The following is a 15,935-nucleotide window of genomic DNA, read 5'->3' on the forward strand; positions in this document are numbered from 1 at the left end:
CACTAAAACTTGAAATGACACAACATAAATCAATACATATTTCTAACTATTGTGTTATGCAATTACCACAGAACGTTGTGCCAAGTTAATTAAATATAGGGAAGTGGAAACACAAATCATTATTTAGTTTCCTAAATATATAGAAAACAAAAGCAAAAAAAAACCCAACCCTGAACTCTCTTGGTGCATACTGGAAGGAGAACCTATGAAATAAAAAAATACACTCTTTTCTTCCTAAATACTACTTTAAGAATGAATCATAAGTCCAGTAGGGGAAAAAAAATCTCTTATTAATTGACCTATATTACATTTTTATAGTTGGAGCCCCAACCCACTGTTTCCCTTAGCATGAAGGCAATTTATTTAAGGCAATTCATTATCTTTGCTATCTAAACTAAATCCCTGTTTTATTTTACTATTTTTTAAAAAGCAAAACATTAATGAAGGACTTGTAACACCACTTCACTGCAGAAGCAAGGCATCTGGTAATAGGCATGGCATTATTCCAACAAAGTTTAGGTCTTCTGCTACAAATGCTAAAATGTGGGGGAACTCCATTTGTTTTGGTGAAACCACTCACAGAAATGAACATTTCTGTGCTTACATCATTTTGATTCCACAGTGCTGGATAAAATTTCCTCTGACAGCCACCTTATTTTAATCTTTACTTCTGAGGAAAATGGGGAAGATAAATGGAGGCCTCTTTCTCTCACAACATCTGAGCAATTTTGGGTTGATAGTGCAAGGGATTTTACCCTAATGCATGATAAATATGAAAATGTCTAATGCAAAGGCATCTTCCTTTCTGTCAATTTAGCATGTAACCTAGGTGGAACAGGATGAAAATTAAACATTACCAAAAAAAATTAAAATCATCAATATATTTTAAGACAGGCATACTGTGAAGCTGTCAAGTGAATTATGTTAATTATGGACCATCTCTAATTTTTAAAGCAAAGATGGTCTTATATGCATACACTTTGCTTAGGAACATCAAAGGCTAACCACAGAGCTAAACTGTAAAACAAATATTTCAGACAAGAGTAAAATTGGGATATGGTGTGAAATTTAACTATATTTCTATTAGTTTGAGTGAAGCACAGCAGTTGTTTAGAGCACTGAAATTACTTTAGGGGTGCTCTCTATTTCATCTCCAACTTCCTCTTCTCATTTTCCTGTCACTGTATTGCAGAACTGAGGCCTTGAGTCATTTGAAATACACTTTATTTTGCATGCAGAATATTATGTCAAGGACTGGGTTTAGCCCTATTGCTTCAAATTTGTAGCTAGGATTAGGTTCAGGACAGTTCCTAATAAATCACTTAATTATCATGTCTGAAATTCATCTGATGACAGAAGAGCCCTTCCAGTATGGTAGTCTTCATCCTCAAGCACTGAAGGTCAGAAAGGAAAGTGCTATGTCAGTAAACATGCCCTGATTCATACCAATTGGAGATCTGACTCAGCATGCACAGAATTAACTAGCCCATCCCCTCTCACTGGTCAACCAAAACAATAATACTTGGTTCATATCAACAAAGGCATTTCATAGTATGACTCTTTTTGTCCTTTGAAAAGAGATTTTGCTTTGATTCTGCTGTGGGACATTTCCTTTGACCTATGAAAAAATGCATTGGTATCTTAAGCGAAGCCTTCTTCTTCTTAATAGGAAACATCAAATGCATCACTCAACGATTGAAAGGCATTTGCTCCTGTGTACATAATCCTATTGTTCAGCTGACTAGAGGGGTAATAGATTTTTTATGCTTCCTTCCCCTAGTGTCTACCTATTATGGTAGCTCACAGGAAAACAGCTCATTTGGAAAATAAGTAGAGCATAATAATTGCAGACCCCTTAGTTTTCCTTTAGCTCTGTCTTTTCACTACATAGCAATATCTATACCATTAAGTTCACATTCATCCCACTTTTAAAGCAAAAGGTAAAAAGCAAGCCCATCCCCAGGAACTACATCTACTATAATGAAATCCTTATGGAAACAATTGCATACAGAATTTTCTGAGCACTTTCTTGGCAGTCTTTTCCAGTTCTTCATCTCTAACATTTTTCTATAGCCTCATGAGCAGACTAAAGGAGCACATCTAGAGTGTGTCTATGCTTTTGTATAAAGGAGAAAGCTGCAGTTCCCTCCAGTGCACTCTGATTCCAAGACCACAGGCCCACTTTTGGGAAATTAAGCCTGTCCTGGCTACAATGCACCCTTGGTACCCATCATCATGTACAGAGTCCTAGCTGCTGAAGGACCCTGCATTCACGTAGTTTCACCCTTTTTGCAGCTAAAGGAGACACAGCAGATGTACTCCATGTGCTCAGCTCAGGGCTGCCAGGCTTCAAGGTCAAACACAAAGCAAACCTTCACTCTTCAGCAAACCAAACTGAACCAGTGAATGGATTAAAGTCTAATAATTTATGATGCTAAAATTCCTAGAAGTATTAATTGTAGACCAATCCTACAAATGTTCAATATCTTATTGGATAATAAAATAACACTTTAATATTTCTTTACTCTTAGCTATGCACATTCAAACATAAGGTTGAAGATATTTTGTATGTGAAAAAGTACCTTGTAAATTACTTTTCACTGTTCCATGTTGACTGGTACCATACCTTACCAGCTACTATTCTTTACACTGTAGACTGATAAACATGAGCTCATTCAGGCTATCTTCAGCCAGAACTTCAACTCTGATCAGAGTGGAGACATCTCAAAAAGCTCAACAACATCCTGTCCATATAGACTGGAAACCTAGATTAGAAAGAAGCAATCCTTAGTGCCTCACTGTATGGCTCTGCCTCATGTATTTATGGATAAATACTGTCCTTGTCAGTAATTCTGCTTCAGTCTCTGCTCCTGTGGGAAAATACAGATGGTCACAAAAAGTAGAAAGCAATGTCACCCTGTGCTTCCACAAGGAAAGTCAAGGTTTTGTTCAGTTTCTCCCTCCTCAATCATTCAGAGCATATCAACATGAAGACAAAGAGGGTGGCCAAGATTTTGTAGCCTAACTGATGTTTTTTCCTTTGCTGATTGTCACAAGGAGATAGAGCCCATAAAAGAGGAAATCAGAGTGCTATTATACCTTCTGTTTTGCAACTTGCATATAGACCCACCTATATCTTAATTAATAAACTATCTGTAAATTAATAAATTAATAAACAAGGAAAGATTTTTGTCTCATGGAAATCCTTGGTGTTCATTCATTCAGTCTATGCTAATTTAAATTATTTACCTGTTCACTGAACAGCAGTATATATGCTGAAATCTGTATCATAAATATAATAGAGTCTTCATGGTGAAATCTAACTACAGCAGGGGCTTCTTGAATCTTTGATGAGGTGTGGAGAGAGAAAATTGTGTGCATGTGAGAATATCCCAACCCTGCTGCATTATTTACTGATACTTTTTTATATTGCTTTCAGTGCAAAACTTGGTGAACAATGCAGCCATACAGAGTCATGCTGGGGAAAAAAAGTGCAAGTCTTCAGTGTCACAGATAACACAATGCATCTTAGTTTAGATAACCTTATTTATTTATTTTTTTCCCCCAAAAAGTAGCAAATTTTTACAATTGCTTCCAGGAGCAACAAATGACAACATTGAAATGAGATTTCATTTCACCCAGAGGAAGTCTAGTCCTACGTGTTTGTATTCTAACAAGGTGGCAACGTGATGAGCCACACAAAAAAATCTGGAAGAATCACTGAACAGCCAATGCTTTCCTACATCTTTCTCACACTGCCATGCATTTACATCGTATTTTTGTGGTGTATATTCTCAACAAGAGACACAGGACTTGGGTTCAGAAGAAACTCTGTTCCTTTAAATCTTTCTTCTCTTGCAGCTCCTTACATTCCATAATAGCAAAGATCCATAGGTGATTGTATGTTGGTGTATTTCCAGTGAATTACGTGACCCTCCTACCTTCAAATTATTCTCTGCTCGCACATCTTTCAAAGCACTAATTCCCTTTGTACCAAAGCAAACTTCGAGCTGTACCTGTTCAGCATTTAAACTTCAAAAAGTGCAATTTGAACACCTGTTTAAGTTGATAGCCATCTGTTTTCTCAAGAAATCAAAACCTTAATAACATGGAATTAACAGATGAAAGGCAAGGCCTAGACTTAGCAGCTTACTGCCTCCATCAAGTTAACATGAAAAGTGTTATTTTTAATGAATCATTCACATCTTCCATTATTCTGCTCCAATCTATCTGAACTGATAACCCATCAGAGTTCATTTGCTCTTTATGGCACTTGCCATTCAAAGGCAGTTGAAGATCTTTTAGGATATGGCCCATAATAAATGGATACTTAACTATGGAGAATGCTGCCTGGAGCAGGCAATTTCAATTAATCCCCTGTCCCCCACATTCTAAAGATGATTAGCAAAAGATTTTAGTAGAAGCTCCAAACTGAGGAGGGGGAAAAGGAATATACAACAAAAAATAACTATTTTTAATAGCCTAATAGGTCGCTATGTTACAACTGTATTTTCAGAATAAATATCTCCACATCCAGAAAAGCTTTTTTCACCATTTGAACTATTGGAACAAACTCCCAAGGGAGGTGGTGGATTCCCCTGCATTACAGAGTTTCAAGGCCTAGCTTGACAGGGTGCTGGACAATCTCATTTAAACTATAGGTTGGACTAGATGATCCTTGAGGTCCCTTCCAAGCTGGTGTTCTATGAATCTATGAATCTGTCAGCATCACAAGAAAGACTACAAGCAGACATCTTTATTATAATAACATCTGAGATCTTACAAAAGGCTTCCCAACCTTGTTGATTCTATGATTCTATAATTTCACAGAATCACCAAGGTTGGAAGAGACCTCAAAGATCATCAAGTCCAATCTGTCACCAAAGACCTCATGACTACTAGACCATGGCACCAAGTGCCACGTCCAATCCCCTCCTGAACACCTCCAGGGATGGTGACTCCACCACCTCCCTGGGCAGCTCATTCCAATGGCCAACAACTCTATCTGTGAAGAACTTTCTCCTCTGCTCTAGCCTAAACTTCCCCTGGCACAGCTTGAGGCTGTGTCCTCTTGCTCTGAATAACTTGGATGCTTGACTGCCTGTATTGTCATCTAGGGTCCTTTGTCTACCTATGTCCTAAGATCTTTGTGACACATCAAAACAGCAATTACTAACACAGAATACTGAGACATTAAAAAACACAGGAATGTGATGCATGGAAACACCACTCTGAAACACACTTTAATCAAATCGATTTTTTCCCCCCATTTAAAAGATGTCCAGTGTAATGACCTTCCTTCCCCTATCAATGTTTTTACTTACAAAATAATTGGGCAGTGGATTCTCAAATAATTTGCAGTTTACCAGCAGCAAATATATTTCTAAATATCCGTTTAATTTTTGCTCATTTACACGCCTGCTTAATTTCACTCTGTCTTAATCTGTAGGGCCTGTGGTCCACACTTAGCCATTAACACCGTTTAACAGTTGTTAAATAGTATAATCACCTGTTGTTATCTTGCTGTAGATTCAATTCCAGCGTTAATTGCTCTCAATGTGCTGCTCATAAAACCATCCTTTGCTCTATTCTGTATGCACAACTTGGAAGAAAGCTGAAGCAAAATGGACTGCACTGTACCTCAGTAGAAAAAGATAATTTAAGCAAAAAAAAGCCATGTACTTAGGAGAGTTATGCACTGAATATTGATGTGGTCCCATTTGGAAACTTCAGAAGAGATACAAGTCTGTCCAAAGCAGGAGCTCAGTTTCAAGCCAGCAATAAAACTGCCCATCTGCTTTTCAGTGATCTGTGGTAGGGGGTGTGCACACCCTAATTCCTCTAAGATTTCAGGAAATGGATGCCAGAATCGAAAAACTTCTTAGTCGAGAAGCAGCATTTCCATTTATTTAGTGATAAATAAGGTACCTTGGGGGGATTGTTCCCAAAGTCCCAGGGGCCCCCAAGGTGAAGCTTTTGCAGTTGTTTATACAGGCACTTTCACAAAGTCACACCTACCTAATGCAATTATTCTTCCTACCTATTACATATTCATGGTTATGACTCATTGAAATATCTGAACACCTGCAGGGTCCTTCAAACCCCCTCTCCCAGGGCCACTCTCACATGCTTAAGATTAGAACTTCCTTTCTTATCTATGTTAATTTTTCTAGATACTCAAAAACAAGCAGTGAAACATGGGAATCCATCTGATATGTCCAGAGCTTTTAAGAAGCAAAGGGCAGAAAAAAGCCAATAGCTGGTTATCTTGAAATGCAGGGCCAGTCTCTGCCTTTGAAATGTGAGCTTGAACAATGTAAGCTCAGAGTAATAAATCAGGCTTAGGACCTGATTTTTAATGTGACATTGTCTCCCTTGTGAGATTTCTTCATTCCATGAAGAGATCTCAACTCTACACACTTGCTATTCCCTATTCTAGTCCCTAAAGCAGAATACATGCACTGTATTACAACACATATACAAATAAGAGTAAATAAAAGTCATGATTACTGGTCCAACTAATTTCTCTAGGCTAAAGCCCAAATCAGGAACCCACATTGACAGCCAGTTCCAAACTTCTGAGAGTTTCCAGTTGGTGTCTTTCTCCTGCAGCCGGTGCAAAATCCTGGCTTGCTTCGTTCTTTCATATTTCAGTGCTGTCTGCAGATACCTTGTCACTTTATCTTATCTGGTCCTTTCACCTTCAAGTATCATTATATCAGTTGCAGGGCTACTCTGTCTCCCTCTTCAGGGTGGTGATTCTACCTTTTCCTGCCAGAATTTATCCAAACTATCTCCACCCTACACCCAGCTTCAGTGTTCCTTACCCTCTGAGCCTGGTACATCCCATGCTGATTCCCCAGGCAAGGCAGTGCGTCCTCCTGTTTTGCTACCTATCAGGGATACTTTTCTAGCCCCAAGATTACACTCTTCTATTATATGCAGCTTCTGTCCATGGTGGAATAATTTATAGTTCCAAGGCTCCTCCACTTCGGTTTTTTCCCATCTCCAAGTCCTGTGCCTAGCTGTGCTTTTACAGTTCACGTGGAGTTTTCACTAAAGCAAGTTCCACAAACCCCTATATTAGATTTTTCCTGTATGACCTCGCAGCCTGTGGCCTATTTCTAACAGTGGCCAGATCATATTTCATGGATAATAGACATACAGACCTCCCCTTTGATAGTCCATGGCCAAGAGCTGTCACCTATGAGTCCAGCACAGACACTGCAAATCCCACAATGGCTCAAGGCTCCTCACCTTGGAGGCATTTGTCCTTTTCCCATCTGGTCTTGCCTTGTGTGGGTCTACAGGTGGCCTGTTGGTCTTGGCCTTGATGTGCAGCCTTTATTTGTTTCCTCTGAATTTGATTTGATAGCCAAGATAATTTGCACCTTTGACTAAACTCTTAGCCGGGCCCAAAATGATGGTTGGCATCTTTTATGGCAGTTGTGACACGAGCAACTCACCCACTCTTATCACCCACTGTGAAGCTTCCCTTAGTGACTTGCTTTATTGCTTGTGGAACCACAGCTGTTATTCCTTTGTGGCAACTGCTCAGAACCTAAACCAGATGTTCTAAAAGCACTGTGTGATTAGAATCATATCTTTGCATTATATGCACATACAAAGGTCCTCTCTGGGTGTTGGGGTCTTTGTTTTTCTTTAGCAGATGCGCTACTTGGTCTTCCTGTTCCTTGAGTTGCCAGCATTTCAGGTTTTACTCCTTTCTCCATCTCTGGGGGCATGCCAGTCTATAGTCTTGCCTGTAACATAAAAAAGAAAATTCCTAGCCTTGGCCAAATTTAAAATTCAGGTACTTTAGGTGATAATTTCCCCTTTTGGAATTAATTCTTTCTTTCTTCCTTTCTTTCTTCCTTCCTTCCTTCCTTCCTTCCTTCCTTCCTTCCTTCCTTCCTTCCTTCCTTCCTTCCTTCCTTCCTTCCTTCCTTCCTTCCTTCCTTCCTTCCTTCCTTCCTTCCTTCCTTCCTTCCTTCCTTCCTTCCTTCCTTCCTTCCTTCCTTTCTTTCTTTCTTTCTTTCTTTCTTTCTTTCTTTCTTTCTTTCTTTCTTTCTTTCTTTCTTTCTTTCTTTCTTTCTTTCTTTCTTCCTTCCTTCCTTCCTTCCTTCCTTCCTTCCTTCCTTCCTTCCTTCCTTCCTTCCTTCCTTCCTTCCTTCCTTCCTTCCTTCCTTCCTTCCTTCCTTCCTTTTCATTTTTTCCTTTCTTTCTTCCTTTTTCCTTCTTCTCTTCCTCTCTTCCTCTCTTCCTTTCTTTTTACATCCAGTTTACTAAGCATCTCTCATCTCAACAAATTCATTTGACATTCAGGTTCATATAGGAATTGATGTGCTACCCACTGCTTACCCACTTGTAACTTGAGGGGTTCCAGAAGGAATCTGGTTTGAGTGTTCCCAGTTTTGTCCCTAATAATGGCTACCTTACATTTGTTAAGTACCAAATGAGGCTGATTTCCCTGGTCCAGTTCTCCTTATCCTCCCCTATCACCACTAATTTTATTACTCTCAAAACTGAGTCAAATTCCCTCCTTTTCCCAGTGTAACTACTTGCAGAGTGTGCACTGGTCCTTTGCTAAAGGTTTGTTGCAGAACAGTGGGGGTTTAGCCTTCTTTCAAAGTTAGTTTTCCCCCACCCCCTCCCACTCTGGGGGCTTGTCTGTTTGTAGCTGAAAGTCTGATCTCTTTCTGAGCTTGTTTCCACTCTTTCTCCCAGTTACTGAAGACAGTTCATGCTACCTTTAGCAATTTGTCTAAAACCCTAGAATCTTCCCCCTGTAGTATTTGTAATTCCTGCTGGATATCTGGTGATGATTGCTCCATAAAACTTAATGCCACCAGGGCTCTATTTTCTGACAAGTCTGGGTCAAGCCTGCTATACTTTTGGATAGCTGCCTTGAGCCTCTCCAAAAGGACCTGGAGGGACTCCTGGGGTTCTTGGCATGTCTCATAGATTTCAAAATGATCCAGTGCCTCAGGCATGGTACACCTGACCCTGTATATAACCCAGTTCTGATATCTACTTAAAACTTCCCTCTCATTTTGATTATTTGGGTCCCACTGGGGCTCTGCCAAAGGGAAATTGGTGTCTAATGTTCCCTATAGGAGTCTTCCTGTTAACAAAGCCTCAGTTATTCATTGGGCACTATTCATCATTATATGGTTTCCCCTACTATTGAATAAGGCACCCAAAACTACTTGTATGTCTCCCCAGTTTAGATCTCCCATTCTTATTATACTCTTAATAATCATATTTATTGCCCTAGGATTTACCCTGTATCCTCCTAGCATTTGTTTCCAAGCACAAAGTTCAGACACAGAAAAAGGAATGTTGACTGCCACCAATACATGTGGTCTGGCAGCCAGCCACTGCAGCCCATGCCTGTACACTCAAGTGAGCAGACCCTTGGTGAAACTGTGCTGCTGTTTACAGCATTCTCCACCTCTCTTCCTTCATTTTCATGTTCCTCTATTGCTTCTTTGCCATGTATTTCCTCAAGTCTCTCAGTTCTCTCTGTGGGCCTGACATTCCCTGGCAAAACTGTCTCCACCTAGGGCTGCAACTCTCGGGTTTACTAAAAAATCCACAGATTCAGGATGCCTACTGAACTTTTTCCCAGTATTCTATGCAGCAAAACAATACCTTTCCATCTGGCTATTTCCCTATTTCCCTCTCTGTCGCTCAGACACTATTACAATCAGATCTAATCACATTACCAAATTATGTTTCTTATCTATTTCTTCTATTTGTTATGCCATTCTAGATGTTTCCACAAAAGAAAAAAAACAATTGCACATACAACACTTCATCTGATCTCCCCTCTCGTCAGCAGAACAGAGTAAGTTGCAAAATAATATGGTAAGTAATAGTCCCATTTCTTGGCCATTTTTTGTCTCATCCAAAAGAGAGGTTGGCCATTGATTGCTACACTACTCCACCAGCTTTTTGTGCTTTAGCATAGTCCCCACCAAGATCTTTCCAGAATTCCATTACACACCCCAGGAGGCCTGTTTCCAATAGCTCTCTGCCCTAAGATTGTCCCAAACCCAGAGTAAAACAGCTGCAGTTTTACAGCACACAACACAGAACAAGCTACACAGACAAGATATTTAGCCAATTAGTAAAACACACAGAATAGACAGACAAGGCAAACCACAATTCCCCCACTTAGAGGCTTTCAAGTGAGTCAGCAATATACAGCATCTTTAGACAAATATCCCTCCTCTTTTTAGACTTCCACACTCCCTATCCTCCTTTGGGCTAGTGCTCATGAGCCTCTTCCCAGCAGCCTGGCTGGTATCCATGTAAAACCAAGCCTTTTTGGGCATCCTTCAGAGGAAAGAAACAAAACAAAGAAGCCTTTTTTTTCTTCTCTGATCAGCTTTTCCTCCCAGGCACCTTTCTGTCCAACTCATGCTCAGCTTTTGCCACTGACTCACTGAGAAGATGTGGGGCCTCCTCACTCCCTTCTTGCTGGAAGGGAGGTGTGTCCCCCATCCAGGTAGGTATCAAGCCCAACTCTACACGCTTTATGCATGATTTATGAGCAGGGTTTCTCTTCAAGAAACTCCTTTACCTCTCCCAGGGGTCTCACTTCAGCTTCTGGACTTCCAAGGACTCAAGTTTCTGCTCAAGAAATGATGGTGCCATGGCTTCTTTGGAGGTCATTTGACCCTGTGGAGCCACTGAGGTTCATAAGCAGTGTCCCATGTGGGTCACCAAAACTAATGCCAGAATAGAAAAATTTCTTGGGCAAGAAGCAGCATTTCCATTTATTTGACACTAAATAAGGTGCTCAAGGGGGATTGTACCCAGCATCCCAGAGAGATGCAAGGCAAAGTTTCTGCAGGTATTGATACAGGAGCTTTCACAAAGTCACACCTACTTAATACAATTATTCCTTATACCTGTTCATGTGGTATGATTTGTCAAAGCATTTGGACATCTGTGCCCATGCAAATAGTCTGCAGTCCTTCAAACCCCTTCTCCCAAGGCCACTCTTGCACACTTCAGACTGTAACTTCAGTTCTTATCTATGTTCAACTTATGCATTAAGAAAAAGTTCTAAGAGATTGCATGCAGGAAAACAACCTATTCTACAGCAGCTGAGAGTCTTTCTAGATACTGCAAAACAAGCAGCAAAACATGACAGTCCATCTGATATGTCCAGAGCTTTTGGAAAGCAAAGGAAGGGAGATGAAAAACAACATAAAAAGAAGCCTTGATTATCTTGAAATGCAGGGCCTGTGCCTTTGAAAGGTGAACTTGAGGAATACAAACTCAGAGAACTACAAGAGGACACAGTCTCAAGCTGCACCAGGGGAAGTTTAGGCTGGATGTTAGGAAGAAGTTCTTCACAGAAAGAGAGATTGACCATTGGAATGTGCTGCCCAGGGAGGTGGTGGAGTCACCATCACTGGAGGTGTTTAGGAAGAGACTGGATGGGGTGCTTGGTGCCATTGTTTAGTTGATTAGGTAGTGTTGGGTGACAGGTTGGACTCCACGATCTCAGAGGTCTTTTCGAACCTGGTTAATTCTATTTTATTCTAAATAAGTGCATTTATGTATGTACCATGCCATTCTCATCCCTGTGAAAAGGAAAAGAATAAAAGCCAACAAAACAAACAATCCACTTTTGCATACCAAAAGGAGCCTATAAATAATTCTGCAGTAAAATCTTTTCAAGGTTTTTTGCAGCACATACATGTGCAGAAGGAGTAAGAAACAGATGGACTGCTAGGCTGCTGCCATCTACAATTTTCAGTAATATGCATATGCTATTGAAATTATGATCATCTGTTAATATCTTCCAAATAGCTACATTTACCAGACCAATTAAAAGGAAGTGTCTTCATAAAGGAATTTCTAGCCCCATATTAAACACATATCATGTAAAGTATTGACATATTGATTTTAAATCATTTGCAGCTCTAGGAGATGGCAGCCATAGATTCCAAGTTGCCAATAGTAGCCAAGTAACACAATCTAAGATTCCCGTACTACCTATTGGTCTAGCTTCAATTTTAGCCACCAAAGTAACTGAAAAAAAGAAGATCCACACATCTTTTTTATTGCTTCATACTGTAGGAAGAAAAGAAACTTAGTTACTTTTCAAACTGGTGTGTCAATATTTATTTTGAAGAATTTTGCAGTTGTCAAGAGAGTCCTTGAAGTGGTGTCTAGAACTCAGAAATTGGAAACCTTGTTGCTCGGTGATTCTCATTAGTCATACCCTGGCTTCCTGCAGAAATTCCAGTTTCATTAGGAGAGCCCAGCAATGAGATGGGATGCTGTGATGAGATAATGGTCTCTTACTCACAGAGATACTGAAGGGAAGCAGAAGTAGCATTTGAAATATGAAGTTATTTGTAATTACCCTGTGACACTCTTTTTCACTAATGATTTACTCTCCATTATCCTAAAGCAAATAGAAGAAAAATCCCACCTAACAACATGGCAAGAGTATCTTCTTGAGTTTTATATATCATTAAGAATGGAGGAAAGCACAGGGAATGCACATATTACCTTTTTGTCACATGGGTTTCCTGGTAACCTCAGTGTATTTAGCGAAACAACAGCTAGGCTGTTGATACACTCAGGGTTCACAGGATGTAAAAGAACATTACATAGCTTTAAATAGCTGACTTTCATCTGATGAAGTGAAATTCTCATTCACACTACAAGTGATAATCAGTATTCTTTGTGCATTGTAAGAGACTAAATCTTGTCTCTCTTGATGTGAATCAACAAAGATAAAAATCACCTTTGCTTCTTGCCCAGACAATAGCTGATGGGTGTTGGGCAGAGGCCACTGGATAATGACTCTCTGGAATGTGCATAGACAAGATCTTCTCTACCCAACAGCTGCCCCAGAAAGGGAGGGTGGTAAAAAGGACAATGGATTCACCACCTCAACACATACCTAATAAAAACTGTGACTAAAAAGCTGTATAAAAGACCTGAGCAACACCTGCATGGGAGAAGAAAAATGAAGAAATGAAAATGGAGACGAACATACAAGGAAGGAAAAGGACAGACATAGGAGAAAAGACATCACCATGTAGCCTGGAAGCAGCAGACCAGGAGGAACCCTCTCTCTGTGTCCTAAGTTCCACCTGCTTCAACTCATGTTGATGAAGAGGCTGCTCAGAGAAGGACTAGGACTTGGACTTTGGGATCTCTCCCTCCCCTCCTCCAGTGGAGGACAGCATAGCCAACAAGGATGACATCTGCTCCAGGCCAAAGCAGCAGCACCCTTCCTCCACAGACTCAAACTGTCTTGGGGGGTGGGGGTGAGGCAATATAATTCCTTTCCACTTCTCTCTCCCTGTTCTCCCTCTCTATTTTTTCCCCTCTCTCTATCTTCTTCTGTTCCGTCTACTTTATTCTGTTAATAAATATGCTTGCTGTTGATATTTTGGCCTTGTTTGTGCCTCTAATTTCATAACACAGGAATATTCAAAAGAGCTGAGTGTCTTTCCCTCTCCAGACCAAGGCACACATAAAGATCTTTATTTGAGATCACATCTGTAGACCTGTCCATTCAACCTGGTAAGACAGTATCACTTCTGGTTGGCACTGACACCTTCTCATGCAGAATTGTGTTCCACAATGTTTCTGCATCATTTTTAAACCCTGGCTGCTGGATGTCCAGAAATCTCTCTGTATCACAGTATCACAGTATCACAAAGGTTGGAAGAGACCTCAAGGATCATCGAGTACAACCTGTCACCACAGACCTCATGACTAGACCATGGCACCAAGTGCCACATCCAATCTCCTCTTGAACACCTCCAGGGATGGTGACTCCACCACCTCCCTGGGCAGCACATTCCAATGCCTAATGACTCTCTCAGTGAAGAACTTTCTCCTCACCTCGAGTCTAAACCTCCCCTGGCACAGCTTGAGACTGTGTCCTCTTGTTCTGGTGCTGGTTGCCTGGGAGAAGAGACCAACCCCTTCCTGGCTACAACCACGTTTCAGGTAGTTGTAGAGGGCAATGAGGTCACCCCTGAGCCTCCTTTTCTCCAGGCTAAACAATCCCAGCTCCCTCAGCCTCTCCTCATAGGGATTGAACTCACTCCATTGCAAATGTGTTTGAGTCACAGCATATGCATCTCATGGTGAATCTGCACATATGCAGTGTCCCCCTCTGGAGAAGTGTTGGTCCTGAGGCTTTTTCAAATGCTGGTGTCCATGTGAGTATACTTGATAGCACACAAAGTGCCAGCTACAAACTCAGAGACCACAGATATTCTTACAAGCAATGTGACTGACTCTGAAGCTACATAGCACGTTCAGTCTGCCAGCTGTAAGAGCATTAAAGAATACCTTGGTGCCAGTGTGCAGACATACAGCTACACACACTCACTGCTGCAATGACATTTTTAACTTAAATGTCAGCAGTGCTAATTTAGGCCTCCCTGTACAATGTAAAAGAAATCAGATTTTTTTTTTTACAGCTTGTTTGAAGACCTTAAAGCCTTTCCAGGTCCTGGAAAGACTGAAATTGCAAAATACATTTTCCAGATTTGTTTTATATTTGTACCTGATAATAGCTTCAAGACATTCCCCTCCTGACTTTGCCTAGACGTCTACCACATCAGCTAGAATACATTAAGTGGGAAAATCTCTCAGGCACTATTGTTCACAACTTACAGGCAGCAAGTATTCATGTAGCCACAGGAAACACCTTTTTCAGATGCACAGAATGACAGGCAGGAGATCACCTGGTCCAAGCCCCTGTTCAGAGCATGATCAGCAGGCTGCTCAGGGCCGTGTTCATTTGGGTTTTAGCTGTCTTCAAGGATGGAGGCTGCATCCTTGCTGTGGGAAATCCCTACCACTGTGTGATCACCTTTACTGTAGGAAATCGTTTTCCTATATCTGGGTGGAATCTCCTCTATTTCAGATTCTGCCCATCATCTCTTGTCCTCTCACTGGGCACCATTGACAAAAGTCTGATCCTTCTTTACTCCCAACATCAGTTATATGAACTCCATTGTGTTCAGAGAGATGATAAATCCGAAAGGAGAATCTCTATTTACAGACTAGCAACTGCAACCTTCAACAGGTTCCTATGCCACAATCACCTAAAAGAAAGAAACCTCGATAGGGCATGTTTAGTTTTTCCATCCTTGACTGTTTGTCTGAGACACAGTTGTAACATCAGGTGGTGTAGTTGGATTGAAAATTCCCCCCAACATTAAATTGCTAGACCAACTCAGTTGGAAGGAAATGAAGCTGGATTTACAAGCCAAACTACAATCTAAAATGAAATGCAAGGAATATGTACAAAATATACAATATTTACAGGTACTTACACTTTATAAACAGCACAAGAACCCCCTGGACAAACCAGGGGAGCTAATAGCTTCCCTTTCCCTGCTCCCTCCCCCCCACCCTGTACACAATAGAGGAGAGAAAGAGCAGAGAGTGGTTTTGTTAGATACTCAGCCACAATAAAGAACACAGCCAAGGTCAGCAAAGCCAAGCAGAAGACAGAGCTACTATCTGCTAAAGCAAGGAAGCCAGAGAGCAAGCTAGTCTATACAAACCCACTTTGTTAGTAATCTGTCCAATGGGATCATTTAGAACTTGTCACTATTTTCCTTTTTACATCCAGTGGTGATTTATTTACATTCTAGCACTTTCTGTTTCAAGATCTGTGGAAAATTTTCTAGGCACAGCCTGAAACTACCACAGGTGGTCTCATATCCAGGCCAAAACAATGAAAGTTTCTGGAAATAATAGTTGGGTAATACTTGGATCTCTTCTTCAATTCCTCCAACTTTTCCCCTTCACTGTAGAGCTCTGCATTTTAAGATGTGCTATTTTCCATCTCCTGTCACATATGATTTTTCCACAGCCTAAGCTACCTCTCTTGAAATGAACCATGCACATCAAAAAAGTTATTTCCCTGA

This window comes from Melanerpes formicivorus, unplaced genomic scaffold (genome assembly GCF_026170545.1).
Source record: "Melanerpes formicivorus ecotype bairdi unplaced genomic scaffold, bMelFor1.0.p_v2 SCAF_11, whole genome shotgun sequence".
NCBI lineage: Eukaryota > Metazoa > Chordata > Aves > Piciformes > Picidae > Melanerpes > Melanerpes formicivorus.